Source organism: Dipteris shenzhenensis, chromosome 11, assembly GCF_047967505.1.
Source record: "Dipteris shenzhenensis isolate YYH24624 ecotype China chromosome 11, Dip_SZ_1.0, whole genome shotgun sequence".
Classification (NCBI taxonomy): Eukaryota; Viridiplantae; Streptophyta; class Polypodiopsida; order Gleicheniales; family Dipteridaceae; genus Dipteris; species Dipteris shenzhenensis.
In genome coordinates this window covers 28,086,511-28,107,196 of record NC_141606.1, presented here as the reverse complement: position 1 = coordinate 28,107,196, position 20,686 = coordinate 28,086,511, and positions in this window count along the sequence as shown.

Below are 20,686 nucleotides of genomic sequence, written 5' to 3'. Positions count from 1 at the left end.
ACCTAAGGTCTAGTAGGGTGCTTGCATCTGAAGTAGAGCCAGAGGACAACACTTCGAATAACATGATATTCGGCCGAGTACCCACCTTAGTGCCAGTCCCATTTGGGATCTCAACTTTAAGCTCGCATTTCATGCATGAACCTACACATGATACCATGATCTCAGAGGACTCAATGAGCTTTGATGGTGAAATGGGTGAAATCCCAAATCCTAGGGCCTCCATGGCTCCCAATTCCAATTCACTCAGTCCCCTTTCCCCCACACATTCAACCACGGCCTCATGGCTTAGGGAATCACTAGCCAACATAATGGGGAGGTTTAGGCGAACTGACACCGACATGGTAAACCTATTTGCAAGGAAAACCAAAGTGGTTGTGGAGCCACACGGCCCTCCAACATCTTGCGTACTCGAGAGCATGGGGAGTATTCCTATTTACACCATACCAATGAACCCTACAAAACCGTACCTGCAATTCTGTGTGGGGGCACCATCCTTTAGTGGCATTTTCGAGCCACAAATACCAATTGGGTATTGGCTACCAAATTCTATAGCACAAATGAATGAAAAAATAGAATTTGGGGGGAACACCTTACCACAAACAATGGCTTCACGCCTCCCTCCCTACCCAACCTGGGTGGAAGCCTAGAAGGTACTTGGTATCTCACACCTGCATCCTACAGATTGATACCCAATGTGAGTATGCCTATGCCTAGGCCATCACCAATGCATTTAGTAAGGACAAACCCATTGCGAATGCTATTCCAAGGGCTGAGTGTACCAGTTCCTGCCAATCCAAGTTTTGCATGACCAACAACCTTCCATAATCCACGTCTAGTGCCTCGTAACTATGGCACAATGCCCTTCCCACTAGTAATCCTCCTACACTACAAACGGTGCTCATCAATGATGAAGACATGATAATCCTAGTGCAAGCACTAGGAAGGGAGGCCATGCCACCAACCTTCACGAGAAGGGATACCAACTCTTCCAGGAGTAAACCAGTCACCATCTCCAAACTCATTACTAAATTCCTAGGAGAAGGAGATCCATGTCCCACATGGAAAGGTTTGAGCAAGTCTATGAGACCTTTGAAGACATAGGTGACCTAGACAAGGTCAATGCATTTGGGCTGAGCCTCGATGACAAGGAAGGCCAGTGGTATAGGGCATTGAGCGTTGAAAAAAAATTCAATTGGTATATGCTTAGATAGTCATTGGGGTTTCCCCCCAGCAGTCCCACATGGAGCCCTATCAACCAAGTGTACGAGTTTAACAGAGTCCCTTCATGATTATATTTCATGAATTAAGCACCGAGATTTGCGGTGTGAGCCACACAAAAGGATGACCAATGCACAAGTTGCCACGCTTCCTTATAGGGCTATGGGACTCCAACCTCCACAACCATCTCTTTGCCTGAACCGTACATCCTTTGAGCTATGTAGCAAGACAACTATATGCCTAAGGGATAACATGAAAGAGAAGGTCCAATTAGAAAAGACACAATTTGCTTCATCTGATGTGTCCCAAGCTAGTAAAACCTTTAGTACAGGTGATGCCAAGGAGACAATTCTGCCCACGAAGGGCATAAATATGGAGGAGTTGGCCACTAACCTCTTGAAATGGTTAATCCAATAACTCAAGGGAGGATTGACAAGGTAAGGCCATGATATCCTTACCTAACAGTTGACCATTCAAGGAGCCCCCCTACCAATCAAGGAAAATATAGGGCTCAAAACCTCCCATTGCCTCCACCATTAATGGGTCCTCAGCCCCAACCTATGAATTAGAGTAATAATTGAGGAGCCACCCAGTGAGTGGGAGGAACCAAATCACTTCCCTTCAGTGAGCGACTCTTCACAATATGAGAGTCCCCCATACCTATCCAGCTACATAGGTCATTACATCATGTAGGACAAACATTATATCCTTGTGTATCAAATGGCTCTCGTCACTCAAAAATCCAGGGATATGAACATCTTGACTGGTAGACTAGCTATGCAATGCTATACATGTCAAGACCCCACCCTACTAGTGAGTGTCCATATAAGGCACCAACCAATCCACCGGTGGCTTGTTTTAAATGCCAAGGACCTCACTTCCCAAGAGATTACCCTATAAATATGATTAACTCTTGCCTACAACAACCACCACCAATACAAGTGCACCATTATGCTTTGGTGGTGGGGTGGAAGATCTTTACAAGGATTGTCCCATGTGTAGGACCCCTAGAACGGCCATAGATCCTAAGACCAGCAGTAATTTGCTTAGTATCAAGAGGGGCCAAGTCTCTTTGGTATCATTAATTGTAATAACTAGGGCCCAGGCTAGAGCTTTGCGTAAGGAATTCCATAGGTAGGCCAAAAGGGATAAAAATGGGTATGGGCCAACCCAAGGATACGAATCGTACAGGTGCATTTAAAGTAGGAAGAGGATCGAATAGAGTAATTATTCAAAGTAGATCCAATGAGGACACAACTATTGTATCAACTTCATCATCTTCAGGACACATCCTGTCAGTTCAGGATCCAACCAATCAACTACCTAAGGGCAGGGAAAATACAAAAGGGAGGTGCAAAGCTACAAGAAAAACCCAACCCTAAGGGTTAGGGTGATCCCATAATTGAAAACAATGCCTCACTGAGGCACACCATTTGGTACGGGATTGTCTAGGGGGTTCACTCTTCATAAAACCCATATAGCACGTGCTATCAAGCATTAATTAAAAATACCCCTATTCTTTCATTTTTATGTATTCTCATGTCATTGATGAACCCCATCTTGCATGTACATGTTTTTCAATCTTAAAATTTTGACACCCCTCCATACATGTACATGTATAAATTACATGTACATGTATAAATTACATGCAACTTTCTTTCTTGGGTTGTTGTTATTGTCGACTTCCCAGATGTAGCTGATGGCTTGTGCAATCTTCTACTCTTGGTGGCATATCTTGCCTACCATGCTTGTCTTTTGGGATGCATTTGGTTTTGCTACTCAACTTCAAGCTGTCTCGCGAATAGGCTATTGTATGGCCTATATGTCACTACACTTTTTTTCTTCCACAGGTTGACGTTGCTGCCATGACACTTTTGGAGAGCTATCATCAAGCCACTCCATGAGCAACTAGCATACTTTGTGTCTCTCAATTTCTACTTCACTTGCATTGAAACGTGACTTGTTGCAAAAATCAGGACTGACCAATTGAGAGGGCTCACCTTTTTACTCAGCAACCTCCCTAGCATAGCATGTGATTTTGAGCATCATCTCCATCTTCACTGCACTTTTCTTCTCAAATCTCTATGCTCATAACATTCTTGTTTTCTCTTCCTTTTCATAGCTTGCAAGCTCTTATATTAGCTTACCAAGTCCCCAAGAACTTAAGTCCTATATGGTTCAAGATGACAAAATGCTTCCAAAGCAAGCCAAGAGAATGGCCGAGGGGGGAAACCAACACAGGTATGGTGGTCTAACTAAGGTTAAGGAAGTAGAACTTTCTTTTGAGGACAAAGACACTAAAGTGTTCTACATAGTTGATAACCTCACAATTAGGCAAGAAGAGGCCTTGATTGCCCTCCTCCATGAATTTGTAGATTTCTTCGCTTGGAAGTATACATATGTGAAGGGTGTGCCTCTCGAGGTTGCTCAACATACCATCCCTATGATGGATGATTTCAGATTGGACAGGCAAAGACCCTATCTTGTGAATCCCAAATATGCAAAGTACAAAAGCTTATCAATGCAGGATTCATATAGAGATCAAACATATGGATTGGGCATCCCCCATATAGTCATTATGTTATCGAAAGAATGGCAAAATTCGAGTATGTGTCAATCTAGAAATGGTCAATGCTGCCATGCATAAGAACCACTATCAGCCACCCTTCACGGAGCATGTATTAGAGAGAGTCATAGGAAAACAAGACTATAGCTTTCTTGATGGATTCTTGGGGTACAACCAGGTATCCATAGCACCAATGGATCAACATGAGCCATCATTTGCCATGGAATGGGGAGTCTATGCTTCTAGAGTGATGATTTTCAGGCTCACTAATGCTCCTGCTACATCCAAAGCTTGATTATCACAACCTTTAAGGAGTATTTGAGAGATTTCCTAGTGGTATTACTGGATGACATATGCATACATTTTGCATGGGATGACCCCCTCAAATACCTTAGATTAGTCTATGAGCGGTGCCACCTTTATAGGATTTCCCTTCATCCTCTTAAGTGCCAGTTTTGGGTTAAACACGGGGGTGATCTTAGGCCATGTTGTATCCAAAAATGAGATTTCCATGGATTACAACAAAATCAAGCTCAACTTGGAATACAACCCCGGGTGTGCAACAATTCATCGGGCATATGGGCTATTATATAGGATTTATTTATGACTATGTCAAGATTGTTTGCCCCTTATACATGCTATTGATTTTATTCAACCAGAAGGAGGCTTGCCAAACCTCCTATGAACTCTTAAACTCGTGTTGGCTTCTGCACCTATTTTGCGAGCACTAGATTGGAATCTAATATTTCATGTGCATATCATGCTTCAAAGTTTGCAATAGGCAGTCTACAATAGGGTGTGTGTTGGTGTAGCCAAGAGAGTATAACCTAGATTATCCCATATATTTTACAAGTCACCGACTAAATGATGAAAAAATGAACTATACCACCACGGCAACAAAAGGCCTCGTGATGGTCTCAACAGAGCTCACCAATGGGTGTTGATGATGATCTCCCATATGCTCCATTATTCATTGTAGACCTGATACCAAAATGAGCTCAGGAGGTTGGCCAATTTTTGGCCAATGGGTTTTTGTAAGATAGGGCCCTTAACAAGGATAGGGCCCAAAACTTATTAAGGATTCAATGCCTTATGAATTAATACTCGGCCAATTATACCGAATGTTTAAGGAAAATATAATGTGCTGCTACATTCACGAGGACAAATTTATCATGGTATTGGTAGAAGCCCACTCAGGTATAGAAGGAGGGTACTTCGTAGGAGAGCTCACGGACTATGAGGTACTACAAGCCATATATTGTGGCCTACCCTCTTTGCGGATGCAACTAAATTTGCTAAGCACTATGACCCCTACCGAAGAACTTTTATACTCCACAAGAAGGACTATATGCCTCTTATAGAAGTCTTTACGAACCAACCCCTTGAAAAATGGTGCATGAATTTTGTAGGACTTATTAGTCAAACAACAAAAGGGACACAAGCTCAATATACTATCATGAGCAACCAGGAAGGCTAACAATTGACCAACGGACAAATTCCTTTAAGAGAATGTTATATCATGCTTCAATCTCCCATTGGAGATTGTGAGTGACCGAGGGACTCACTTCATTAACCAGATGATTCACATCCTAATGAGCGAGTTCCTAATAGTCCATTGAAAATCCACTTCGTATTACTCGAGAGCAAATGGCCAAGGTGAGAGCTCTAATAAAATTTTGTGTTTCACGATGACCTGCATTCAGGCAACATGGAGTGACTGGAACATAAACTCACATCTGCATTATGGGAATATCGTACCACATACAAAGTTGCAACCAATTGCACAACCTTTAGCCATGTGTTCGGGGTAGAAGTGGCGATGCCCATGGAGCTCATAGTGCCAAGACTAAGGGTGGTGATTTGAGAAAGAATGTTCAAAAGAATCCATCCTTGAGAGGTTGGTTGAGCTTGAGAAGCTTGATAAAACAAGGCTTATGTGGGCATATGGTGTGAAAGTTGAAAAACTTCATTGAAAATGATTGTTTGACCGCAACCTCAAAAATAAGGACCTTAGTGAAGGCAACCTTGAATTATTATATAGTATGAGGAATACTAAGCAAAAGTTTAAATATCATAAAATGGTGTGTACCAGGTTGTTGAGATCATGCCACCAGGGTCATGCCACATTGCGATCCTCAATGGAGTAGAAATGGATGGTTTTGTTAATGGGAGTAAACTTAAATGCTATTATGGCCCCTTGACCCTCCAAACCTTACAAGCCATCCATCGAGAGAAAGAACTCAAAAAAGAGGTGGCTTGCATGAAGAGGCAGGCACTAGAAGAGGCCCAAGCCCACCAGGCTAAAATAAAGCAACTAGGGTTACCAACAATTTGTAAGGCAGTAATAGAAGGGCTAGACACCCTTGAATGTCCAACCATCACTCCTACTAGATTGCCAATGGACTTTTATGTTTGCATGTAAATGATCCACTTCATCGAAGCTTTCAAGGACCCCAGAGCAAGCCATATCTTGATCTCATAGGAAGTATGCAACCAAAGGTAATCCTTGAACCCACTCTGATATTTGTATGATCTGTGAATGGTAAGAGCATTGCAACAATTGGATATATGGAGGTGCAAGTCTTATTGAATAAGAATAGTGTTGTAAGCCACTTTATGTGATGCCTTTAGGTGCCATCGATGAACATGTAATACTTGGTAGGACATGGTGTTGGGCTATCAATTGTTAGCTGGAGAGGCCAACGATAAGCAGTGAAAAGATATAAAGAATAGCGGAGGAGATACAAAACCACCATCAATAGCTTGAGGGTCAACCAGTAGAGGAGCAGAGCCATAACGAAGGACTATGCCAGCAGACACCCACCCTCCATGACAACTATACAAAGTTGGTTAAAGAATTTGAAGACTACAAGGTGGTAGAGTAGACACGCAGGTGGTCTCTCATAATATCCAGCTAACTGCCTTGCCTAATACTCTACACACAAAGAGAGAAAAAATGGCAGCTATGACAACGAGTAGCTTTTTAAAGGTAGGGGCCATGTGACCAGATTACTGCCCTTGAAACAAGTAGCAAGTAGAGGTATTTGTGTGGCTTCACAACACTCTCATTATCATGATAGACAAGCACTTGGTCCATGCGTTGAAGTCACCACACACACTTCTATGCCACAACTATTGCAGCTATCAATATTAGATAAAATGGAAAAATCCCAATTCCCATAAGAAATAATGGAGTCTGGTGAACCTTTATAAGATTTTATCAAACCCCCTCATGTGCCATATTATTGGAAAGATCTCAAATAGTAGAGTAAGTATGTAATCTTTGACAAATTTGGAGTTTGTATGTTTGACGTCAATATGATTTGATATTCCAAATCGTGACATAAGGGATACTTTAAACATCTCAAAATTTATATAAGGGGTGTATATAGGTTATAAATTAACTGATGCAAAATATGTAGCAAATCCTAGGTGTTATTGGACATGAGTATTTCTATACTTGGGTGGAGGATTGGAGCCTATCTACATCATTAGATTTCATGATTTTTGTAGATGGTGATTTGCAGTTGTTTTGCAAGCGATGCTTTTTTGCTGCAACTACAAATGATGTAATTGTTGCAGACAAAGCTATTTGTTGCGTTTGCAAATGATGAGGAGACTGTAATGGCATATGAGTATTTGGGTGTGTCTACTTCTGTGAGCAATGAGTTTGGTCTTTCTAGCTTGGTTCTTTACAAATAGCTAGATTGAGTTTTGGAGATGGTTTTCTCTTGAAGAATGTTTTGTTCTTGTTTCACTGGCAGTTTGTTTTAGAACCTTGCAGTGCATTTTTGGATTGCACCAGCTCTTTGTGGGTGTACAATTATTTTAGGGTGATTCAACTCTTTGTGGGTAATCACTGTATTTGGTACAACTTTGGCTCTTAGTGGGTAAGCTAGCTTTTGGTTGTAATTGCTTGGTTTTTTGCTCCAGCTAATAGTATTTGTTACATTCCGACCCCACAAAGTTTCATATTTTTTTGTATTCATCTATGCCCCATTTGGCTTCTAGGGGGAATGTTGGCAAAAGCCTCATTAGGAGATCATTGGAGATTGTGGGATTGTTTGACAAAAGACCCTCATGGAGATTTTCTTATGGCACGTGATTGGACTCCTTGACGGTAGTGTGGACATGATTGGCCCATGCAATAGAATTGTTCATGATTGGCTAGCCAAGGTGTTATCCAATGCATGGCTTACAAGTGGCTATTATAAAAGTGGCAAGGCAGTGCATGGATTGTTCCAGAGGCAGTGCATAGCCCCTATAAATCTGTGGGATAGCAAAGAGATCCTTACTTTTGTCCATGAGAGTTGTTGTGTAAGGATTTGAGGCTTTTCTTAGTCATGTATGAGAAACTATTTGAGCTCAATATAGAGTCTATAGATCAGAGTCATGTCTTTGTAAAGGGCAACAACAAGCTCGATAGAGATGCACTGCCCTTAGTTGTCATAATAGAATTTTGTATGGCCGATTGTCCCTGACTCAGAGTCGCCTTAATATATTCGGTTTTCTACAATACTTATCATTTGATCTGCAGTTTGTATCGTCATTTTATGCATCATTTCATGTGAGTGTAGCATCTTCAGGATTGTGAGACTAGAGGAGAACAGTTTTTGTGCTTGTAAACTATTGTGTGCTTCCAGACAAAAGCCAACAATTGCAAATCTTTGGCCCAACTCTCCTCAATATTAAACTCCCTCCAAGTCTTTCTACAGCAAAAACGTCTATCGAGGAGGAACAATTCTAGTCACCAAAGAGGACCAGCCCCTATGAAACTAATTCCATCGGCTCTACACTGGCATCATATACTCTTGTAGCCCTGGATTGATCTAGAGACCTCCAACATTGGAAGATGTAGTTACAAAGGTTTCCTTCGGTTGGTGGATGTTATGGAGGTAAAAATGTGAAGTACCTGGCAACAGCACCAAAGATACGTAGTCATGGTTGTGATTTGCGTGTGATGGGGAAGTTCACCAATATGCCGAGGGCACTTTCTCCTTGACTCCCATGATGAGGACCAATGCAAGGCTTGTCATCCACTTGTGTCACGCAAGTAGCTTTTGGATTGTCGCAATGTGACTCCACAAGGGGAAGAGAGGGAGGGCAAATGGAGAAGAGAGGGGTGAAAAAGGAAAGAGGGGGGAGAGGGAGTGGCAATCACAAGAGAACTTAAGAAAATGTATAGAAGAGAGGAAGAAAACTCATATTCCAATGTGTGCAAACAACAATGAAGACCAAAGTGCACAACCTTTGTCTTTTTATACATTCCACCTTTTGAAGGGAGGGCTAACCCCAATCATCCTACCACTCCCTCTATAGTCTCTATTTACAAATTGCTTGGGCCTATCTGGCTCCAAATCATGGTGCTGCTCCCTTTCTCATCAACCAAGATCTCATGCCAGATCTCACTGGGAGAGTGAACTCTCACCACCACGTGCTCCTGTGCTAAGTCCATAGCACCCGAACTATCACTATGCAAAGAAAATGTCTCTGTACCACCTGTGGCCATAAGCACATGCCTTACAATAGACCTCTGTTAGTCTACCCAACCTGCATCACCTGCATGTTGCTCCTAGAAGCATAAGGACCTTATGTCCACAACCACTTCCCTATTGCCAAAATCTACCATAATCATGCTACCAACTCCCACTGCAACGGAAGCAAGAACCGGAAGTGTAGCCCCAATGGCAAACATGTGAGAACCAAGTCTCAACATAGTCATGGATGCATGAAGTACTATGGCTGCCATATCAACCATAACTTGCTGCTCAACTAATCTGATCGTCAAACCTGCTGTGTTTCAAGTATGGAGCCACTATAGGCAATGGAGTACTAGTAACTTCCCCCTCTCCATACTGAAACAATCAAGTATTTGACAAACATCATCAAGAGCATGTAGCTCCCACTGCAAAGCATCCCTGTCTATAAGGAACCATATGGCAAGTAAGCTTAGAAGGATAGCAACCTCCTGAATACTGAGACCATAACCTGTCTCACTGTGCATCACATCCTGAGCTCTCATAACGGTATCAAACGTATGAAGCCAAGCTCGAGGGGATTGCTTCTAGCCATGGAAGCACTTACGAAGCAAACATATCAATGATTCCTGCCCATGCGCAATATGACCCGAGTCAATAACTGTAGAAACCACATCTATCCTAGCATAACCAGCCAATGGATCATACCGGGCATCATTAGCCAAGGTATCCTCCTCACCATGCATAGCCTCATCCTCATCTGCAAGAGGCACTCCGCATCCTGGGAGTAAACTATAATTGTCCCTAGAAGATGCATTAACAATCTCCATAGGAGTATAAACCTGTGGAATACTCGAGACATCTGATTGTCTTTGACCAAAATTAGGAAGTAATCGTGGCTGTCCCAACTTTATAACCTACTCACCATGGGAAAAACCTCCCACTCCAAGGGATATGGGCTACCCCTGCAAAGAATTCGAAGGTATCAGTGCACTTACACCCTCCTGGAACACCACTCTCCTGCTATCCACAGTCCTGGGCTATCTAAACATAGCATCCTCTTTGAAATAGACATTATGGTGCATATCAACTCTCTAGTTGAAGAATCCCATAACCTGTAGTCCCTACTGGACTCACTATATCCAAGGAAGATACACCTCCTCCATCGGGAACCATGAGCATAAGCCTCGCAGCCAAACACACGTAAATGCTCATAAAATGGTGCCCTGCCTGTTAAGAAGTCAAATGGCACTCTACCATTCAAAGATCTCATGGGTGACTTGTTAAGCAAGTATGCAGCTGTCTTACATGCCTCAGCCCAATATCATTCAGTAAGACCTGCATATCGTAGCACGCTACCAATCCTGTCGAATAGAATCCGATTTATGCCTTCTGCCAAGGCATCGTGAGCAGAAAGATGAGGAGTGGTCAACACCCTCCTGATACCAAGTGTATCACATAGATGCTAAAATCTAGAAGAGGTAAACTCTGCATCACCATCAGTCATCAAGCTCAATAGCTTCTTTCTTGACTGATTTTCAGCATTACCCAAGAAGCGCTGAAATGTATCATATACATCATGCTTCTGTTGAATCGGATATACCCATATGTACTTTGTAGCAGCATCAATAAATGTTACAAAGTAAGAGGCACCACCCAGTGAAACAGTAGGCATAGGCCCACAAACTGCACTATGAACCAACTGCAATGGCTCAACATACCTCTCACTGACTATCTTCTTCACAAAAGAGGATCTTGACTCCTGACCATCATCACAATCATGACATAAAATTTGAGAGACATCCATAATAGGAATGTATCTCAATGTTATTAGGGCTTCCATACCTACAGTAGACATATGTCTAAGTCTGACATACCATGGACTAACTGATGGCTGCTTACTAATCATAAGCATCTTATCCTAGACACCTAATATGTGCAATGCATAAGAGAATCCAACCCGTGATCCCCTAGCCATAACCAGATTGCCTCTAGCAATCTTCCATGCATGATCACCCAAAGAGACATGATAACCTGCCTCAACCAACTGTCCAGTACTGATCTTGCTCGTAGCAAGTCCTGGTATATGTCTAACCCTCTGTAGAATAAGAATAGAGCCACTAGGCATAACAAGGTGGATATCCCCATAACCATAGACATCCATAGAATGATCAATGACCATCAAACCACTCTCCACAATGCATTCCTTGAACCATGACCTATGAAGGGTCATATGACATGAAGCACATGGATCTAACATCCAATCACCGAGAATGGGTACATCAGTGGCCAAGAAGGAGGTGTCAGACATAGACAAAAGAATGCCTTCATCACTACTACTGTCAGTGGAAACTCTGGCATCCACGCCTTGAAGCTCAACAGGCTTCTTCTTCTTCTTCCTATCATTCTTAACCTTGCTCTTCTTCTTGCATTTTCTTAGCCATTTCCAGCAATACTTTTTCATGTGGCCATACTTTCCACAATAGAAACATCTAACACAAGTCCGAGAGCTAGACTTGCTCTTGGAATTCCCCCTTGAACATGACCTGTTTCTACCAATTGATCTACCTCTAGAGTGCATATCAAGGCTGTATTTCAGCACATCATGGCATTTCAACCCATCATGCTGTAACATAACACTATCATGGTCATACATCTGGCATATACGAGTATAGAACTCATATGCATGGCAGTCTACACCCTATACACCATCCTGTACCTGCAAGTAGACGGACTTTGAGAGTGATGACTGAATGATAGAGCATGCTTGCTCATCCATGTCATCCCAATCACTCTGTTTAATGCTATTAGGCTTGACACCTTTGCATTGAATGGGCTTATGCTGCCTTTTCTGCACTAACACATCATAAATCTACTCTTTCCAATACTGAAAGTTTGATCCATCCAACCTCTCAATATCAAAGAGGGCACTACCAGCTGTAGATGCCATATCTATGGCACAATAGCTCACAACCAAAGAGTAGTATAGTGCAATAGGTAACCCAAATGACCAAAAAATATAGTGTTGTCCAAACCAATCAGGTCTCCAAATAAATTGGCTGATCCAATGCTTAAAAGCACTCAGCCATAAAGAGGCATAAACAAGAATATATGCAGCCCAGTAACCTGCCAATGCCTGGCAATCCAAGTAAGAAATGCACTGAACCAAATGAGCAATGCCTGCTCAACCAATGGCAATAGGAGCCCAACTCACTATCCATAAACATTAGTGCGGCATCCACCAATGCAAATCCATAATGCATCAAAATGGCATTTACTGCATCACCAATGCATCACCTCAAGTGCGCAATCCTTTTGCAACAAAATCAAGCATTCAGCACTTGCCAAATGTGCCAAAGTGACTTGCCAAAATGCCAATAATGCCCTTGGACTGAAGCAAGATTCCAATCACTTTCTGTAATTTACTGTGAGTTCCCAATTCACTATTGTGCAAGAGAAATTCCTACAACAATACCTCACAGCCACTTTGGGCAAAATAACATGTTGTCCCTGTTTTTGAACAGCGATATCTTTTCACTGAAAGATCGGATGCCAAAGCTATAAACAGCAAAGTTGTAGATTGTAAAAAGATCTACAACTTATCAATTGAGCTTAAGAGCCAAATCCTTATGGATTCTTAGATATTCTCACCTTAAAAATAGCTTCCTACACATTGGTCACAAATAGACAGTAGACTGCAACTTTTTGTGGTTTTGTGGAGGCTATAACTCCCACAGCTTATACTAGATCAACTTGCTTCCAAAATCAAAGTTGTAGTATGTTCTATGAACTACAGCTTTCCAGTAAGTGCAATTCCGCACCAGGAAAGAGATATTTAGTCCTAAAAATGACTGTTTTGTCATTTAAAATCGCAACAGTAGCAATTGTAATGTCCTGACCAATGGCAAACACAATGCCATAAATCAGCCCCAAATACGGTAACAAATCAGCCCCAAAATGCTGACAAAACAGCCCTAAAACAACTCCAAACAATGCTAATCTGACACGATCTCAATACATCACCATACCACCGTATGTATCCAACATAGGCAAATAACCATGCATCCAACGAACTGTCAATGCATCTCAACCAGGCATGTACCACTGTCAAAGCATGTGTGAACTTTCAAGCATCTGATCAAGGGCCTCCGTGTAGGGTGACAACTACAGCCTCTGATGGCCAGCTCCTTATTGCTCTGCCATACAAGCGACTCCTACAAGCACTCCACATAGAACTGCAATCTCTACGACCTTGCTCACCCAAGCCTTTTCCTGCCATCCTCTCAAGGGCACCTCTAGTGTCCATGGCTCCATCAAGCCTTGCCTCAGACTTCAAATCTGTTTGAGGTGCAGGTCGTGGGATAAGCCACTTGCTATTGCTAGTCCTAACACCCTTGCACTGCATCAGGCTCAAAACAAATTACAAATTGATCATGGTAGAGTCAATCTCCACCTTGAAGATGATTTGTAACTAACCCTCGTAGATGATAAGCCTTCAACCGTGTAGGATAAATCAAATCCCATAGCAAGCAGCATTGAGGGACAATCTCATTCTGACATAGCTCCTAGCGATGATTTGTTGCTGCCATTTGTCGAGGATGTTGAGCAGCAACTTACAGCAGCATCCTTTCTTTGCAACAAATGTCCCCTTTCTTTCATAGGCAGCAATTCTTGTAGTAGCAATCTTCAAAGTAGCTTTCTTCTTCCATGGATAGCTCAGCAATTTGTCAATTCATGATGGAATTGAGTAGTGATGGATTTCACAGACGTTTGCACGTTAGTGGAAGTGAAGACCCAGGTAAGCACGATCATCACGATCAAGAGCACAACCAGCAATCTCATCAACACCAATCTGGAGGTGTAGCCCACAGCCAGCAATCCAACAGATCGAACCAGTTTGCTGATCTATTGTTTTGATCTACCATCACAGAGGTAGCTCAAGGTTCTTGCAAGAGCTCTCTATCAGACCTTCCCCTTCTTCTTATGAGCTACCAAGCCCAAGCTTGCTTCAACTTCTTGTAAGAGCTCTCTATCAGATCGTCTGCTTCTTCACCTTCACTGCAGTTCCAATTCGATCGATGAAGCTTCCACCGGGCTGCTCCTCTCTAACCTTGCTGGCCACACTCACCAAGCTCTCACCATGCTCTCACCAAGCTCTCCTTGGCTCTGATACCAGTTGAGGGGGAAGAGGGAGCACTCAGGAAGGGATAAGAGACACCATATATGGTGGAGCAAAAGCTACTCTAGCTTATTCCTCTATCATATATATATGAGTATACATGGGCACTATACAAGTGGGTGGGCACATTGCCCTTTACCCCAACAATTAAGTCCAAGCTAGCCCAAATTAGAAATTAAACAATTAAATTATTTCAAAGCTCAATCATAGAAAACCACCGGGCTGGTGAAATATATTATTGTTCAACCGTGCTGGTTTAGGACAATCACATAACTTGTGTTTGACCTAAACTAGAACGATGATAAATTTCATGATGTTCCAACCATCGGGTTGGTTTAGGACAATCACATTAAGTCTAAGCCAGCTCACTTTAGAAATTAGACAATTAAACTATTCCATAACTCATTCATAGACAACCACTGGGTTGGTTTAGGTAACCACTAATGTGCATTGTATCAAGCATGTGTATGACGTGCTCATCCCACTACTTGTGTCATGTCTGCTTTTTGCATATGTCCTTTTTATTTGGAGAAACTCTTGTATTCTTGTGCCAAAACATTGTCACTTGATCAATGACTTATGTGCTTAGGATGTCTCCCCTTTTTTAGCATTTTGTTGGAGCCCATAGAGAAGGCAAAGAAGATGGAGAGTAAATTTGAACATGCAGCAAAGCTAGTTACTTACAACAGCATTAACTTCCCTAATTGGCAATGTATTTGATGGAGAAGGGCTTTTGGTCGATTCTGTCCGCGGTGTTGACAAGACACCAATGGGGAAAAAGGCTCATGACTCTCTTGAATTAGTAGATCTATGGGAAGAAAGGAATGAAAAGGCTCTAGGAATTCTTGGGCAAGCACTTGGTGGAAGGTATAGCCACCATCATCTTGATCTCTCCAAGACAGCATGCAAGAACTAGATTGTAGTGGAGACTTTGTTTGGGTTGAGGCTTCAAAACTCAAAGGTATTATTGAATTAACAATTTTTTGGTTTAAAGATGATGGAGGATCAAACACTTGGAGAACACCTGAATCAAATGTGCTCGATTCTTTGACAACTCATTGATCTTAGTATACGTATGGAAGATGATGACTCTAAAGCTATACTTCTTTCCAGTCTTACACTAGCATATGATGATCTCGTTAACATCCTACGAGTCAATAATGATGCAAGTCTTCCAGAGATGATCTCCATGCTACTAGACAAAGAGAGGCACAAGATACCGACTCTTGATTAGGAATGTGCATTTGTAAGCAAGGTGTCAAAAGGAAAACACAAAGATGGACATAAGTGTGAATACTATGGCAAGCTTGGATACCATGCAAAATATTGCTTTAAAAGACGAGATGATATCACTCAAAAGAACAAAGGAAAAGGTAAATAAAGTGCATATGCAATAAAGGAGGTCACTGGACTATGCATTGCAAGTCTAAGCAATGAAGACGAGTGGGCATTCTGAGTGTTCACATATAGTCAATAGTGTAGATTAGGTTTTTTATTTTGCATGATAATAATACCTAAGTTTGTCTTGTCCAAAGGCATGATGATCAGAGTTTTCAATTCTCTCTTGCTATGAGAAGGTGTTTATTTTTTGTTCACTTGCTGTGTGGATGAAAATTCTTCGTGCTATCCCTAACTTGCTGTGTTGGGAAGCATTCTTTGATGTACATTGCCCTCCCTTTTGTTTGAGGGGGGTGTTGGTGATAGGGAAACTTTAGGTTGGGCAAGATCAGAGCATGGTTGAAAGAGGGGTTTGGATCTGCCACTTGTCACATGTATTGCTGGCTACATGAGAGCATGTTTAGAGGTTGAGGTCTCTCCTATGATCATGGGTTGTTGATTGGCACAGTCACCTCTAGAGTTGGTGCATATGTTATGTCCTAGAAGTTGACCGTGATGAGCGTGGTGTCTTCTATGACAATCTCTCTTATGTCATGGCTTGATGTCTAGGTAATTAGTAGAGTCTATTGCAATGTAACTCCAACAAGCTTGGTCAAGTTGAGGAGATGAGTGTTGAGAGGATATGAGTGTTGAATTGCTATCGATCATGGACTAAGAGTTTCTTGCTTTCTTCTACATCTTCGTTGTATTTCATGTGTCAATCATTTATAGCTAGTAACTAGTGATTGTTTCATTTGCATGTAATAGTTTTATATGATTCTTGGGCTATCAGCTGATATCACCCTCTTTGCAACTAGCTGATCTATGTTGTGCACCCCTTTCACTTTCTATGGGCCATTTCTTAGGTTAGAGAGCATCGTCTCTTAGGCATGCATCTCCTAAGGTGTTGGTAGGGTTGTCACTCTACAAATTTTACGGTGCAAGCTTAAGATTGTGAAGTCTTAAGGCTATTATTCATGTGATTGGTTTGATGTTGCTGCCTTGAATACTCCCACCAAATGTGAGACCACAACTTGTGTTCTTCGCTGCTGCGATGGCAATGATTTAATGCATGCATCTACAACCACTTCCTGCTATTCCTCTACAAGGATTCTTCTTTCTACTCATCGTTTCTCCCTCTGCAAACATCTAACTTTTCTATATCTCAGTCTCTGTCTAGTTCTCTTGCAAGCCATGATGAGTTACATCTTCATTGATGCCATGGAGATGATCAGTGAGCCACCACTAGAACAAAGACCAACTAGATTGTGAGGTAAGCAAAGAATAGAAGGTGACTTACTTGAGTAAAAAAGATAATGCCAAACCAAAAGAATGAGGTCACATCAAGTTGACTTTGCACAGGGAAGGTTGTAGGGCAGAAGGAGGAGAATGTACTTTGCAGGGAGGCATGAGGAGGATGCACTTTAATATTCAAATATTTGTATGATGGGAGGTGAAAATTTCAAGAGTGCACAAAATTTTCAGCCACCATGATTTCCCCCCTCTAGTGATACACATCAGAAAAATTGGATACATAGGTTGCCCGAGGAAGCAAGTACAATGTGGCCCAAACTACTTCAAAATACAAATAGGCCAAAAGGCACACTATCAAATTGGATGTTGTAAATTATGAAATGCAATGGCCTTTGACATGCTTATGAGTCATATAGCAAGGAATTGCATGGAAAAAGAGCCAATACAAAGTTGTAAATAGTGTTGGATTTACTAAAATGTCTTTGCACATGCACAAATTGCATGTTTTTAAATTCTTCCATTCTAGGTTGAATCTAGATACCAATATCACCAACTATCAATGTTCTAAGACCACCATACACTAGTCTGACTAGTTTAGCTTCCATTTTTTCAATTGATTTTGGTTTTCAACAAAATAGGAAAAAGTTACGGAGTGTGCCCTCGAATGGATGTGCATAATTTTATAGCACCACATCTAAGATTCTCAATTAGGTGTGTCCTTTGGTTGAGGAGAAGCTCACATAGTGTATTTTTTAGTCTCTTTTTGAAGATTGGAATGTGGACTATAACTTAAAGACAAATTTTGTCGAATTCCATTAAGCAATGCATAAGTTTATGGGTCAGGCAAGATACCTATATGCAAAAAATCCTCAAACCTCACAAAAAATGGCTACACCCAAGCATACATTGACCCTAAATAAATAACTCACACCAAAACACACAACTTTAAGAGAAGATGAGTTCCAGCTGTGGATAAACATAAAACCTCAAAAAAATAATTATTTACCTGAACATGATGCAGAAGAGTACTAGTAGGTATGATGCAGGCATGATGTTGGGATGGCATGTGGAGAGGAGGTATCTCTATTCGTCCAAATGAAAAATAACTAAAAAATTAATCATTTCTTTTGAAATATAAGTCTAATTCATATGTATAAGCTTTTGTTCATACGAATAGACTTTTATTGGTGCAAAGAAAAGTTTTATTCATATGAATAAGCCTATTCATATGCATAAAATAGGAAAATTTCATTTGATTCATTTTAAATCTAGAAATTCATTTTTTTAAATTAAAAAGCAATTCAGTTGAATTAATGCAGCTTAGTGATAGCCTCTAGAGAAAGAAGAAATTTAGTCTATGCCTAATGCATCATAGAGTCCAAAGAAAGCATCAGAGGAGTCTCCTCCACATTGTCCATAGACAAAATATTCCTTCTGAAGCATGTACAAAGATTTAATCTAAAGTAGCCAAAATTTCTTCCAACAAAAACAAAACGAATGGTCTTATGATGTTGTTTTTTAAAAATTTTAAATGTGTGAATGCATGAGCATCATGTGCTCATGATGTTTATTTCATGTGGTATCATTTTGTAATTCTATTGAATGTGAGATGAATCCAATATAATAGTTATATAGAGGGTACTGTCCTCAAGCACTTTATGTCAAATTTTTCAAAAAAAAGTAGTTAAGGCATAAGCCGCATTATAAGGCCATCAAATGCATTTTCATTGGCTACAGCTCATAGAGCGAAGGATACAGGTTGTTTCACCCTAGCATAGGCAAGGTCATTGTTAGTAGAGATGTAGTTTTTGCTAAGAATGTAGTCTTACCTTGGTTGGATTGTAGTGTTATACTCTAGTCGAGGTAACATGGAAGGGTCAGTTGACATTTTTCATTAGAGGACCGGTATATATTGTATATTGTTGTGATGTATGTAAATGGTCAAAGGAATCAATGTCTAAGATCCTTGGTGAGGATGATGAGCATAGACTAGGTGAATCTAAGGTTGAGGACCTAGGTGCACCTAAATGTGTGAATTGCCTACGGGTAAATGGAAGAGAGGGGTAAAAGGTTGCATGCTAGGGGTCTCCAGGTTTTGACATATGGCATCTAGATTCACCTAGGGATATAAGGTCTCTGGAGAAAGTAGGATACGCCTACCGTAGGTCCTTCGCACTTCGAAAGCAGTGGTAGACTCGACAACGAGGCATGGGTGGTAAGTACATATTTATATTCTACTTAATTTCTAGTATGTTCAATCATTCAAATGTCTTGTCATTCATATCTAACTAATGGAATTTGGATCCACACAAATCTATGATTGGAAGGCCTCCAGACAACGAGGAGTACAGAAGGGCCTTTAGGATTGGAGCCAAGGCATGGTTTAAGGATAAGGAGAGACAAGGAGTCCACATCGATTGGGAAAGGGTGGCGGCATGTCATGTGAGTATACCCTATTCCTCTTCATTATCATTTGACTATCAGCATTGCCTTACAATGGCAAATGTCATGTTCTACATAGCAATTTTGTATGCACAATCACCCCAAAGAAAAAAACATGCATGGGGTGGTAGCACGCAAGCCATTAGATCATTTAGTCATCTATGATGGGGGTATGGGAGACCATGCATTTCGGACCCTATTGCATAGTAGGATTGGCATCCAATTTCACTATTGTGGCTGTCAATACCACAGTCTTACTCTGTACATGATGAAGTTGCTTCTTGATTCCTTCCTCCCTCATCCTAAGGCTGTAGATGTTCTCCATCTCCTCCAATTATTTTTTGGTTTGGTTCCAAAGCAAGTAATTCGCAGAATGGTTTGGTTTTGGGGCAAATAATCACATGTTTGGCAAGAAAGAATGAGTTTTAGAATTGCATCTAAACAAAATTGCAAAGGAGAATGTAACCATGTGGGCCATGCACTTCATTGGCTTTCTCACTTTGTGTTATGGATTCTATTTGCCCATCTACTCTTGCATTAGTCCCACCACGTATGGGATACACTTGATTAATATTTTGCACGTAGACATGTGTTTGCTTTGGGCAATTTTTTGTAGGCTACTTGATGCCATTAATTGGGCATTGAGTGCAAGAACAAGGTATGCATTAAGGAGTGATGGTAAGTATACCTAGAGAGGATCTTATTTTCCATCATGTTAGGTAATGAAGAGTGGATTATATTGGATGCTACTATATGTATGTTTGGGTGCACTCACATGTACTTCATACGAATAAGACTTTGGAGTGTTGTGTTGGTAGATTCTAAAGAGTTGTGGCTACTTTGGGTAGCCACCCTTAGTAGCCATTGAGGCTTATGTGATGGTTGAAGTTGTATCCCTTTGCTCTACAGCCTTATTTCCTTAAAAGCTTAGATTTGGGGCTTGGTCACATTCCCCTAGGTCAAATAGGCCCTTCAAGGTCTAAAAAATGAATAGAAAAGGGGGTTCTAGAACCCGAAAAAGGAGAAAACTAAAGGGGTGTTGCAATTTGGCCCCTCCAACTCAGTATTCAATACAAAACAAGGGGGAAGGACTTCACAAGTCTTTTTCTTGATAGGCACTATGCAAGAGCCTCTCCTCCCTTGATCTTGAAATCATGACATATGGTTGTATGC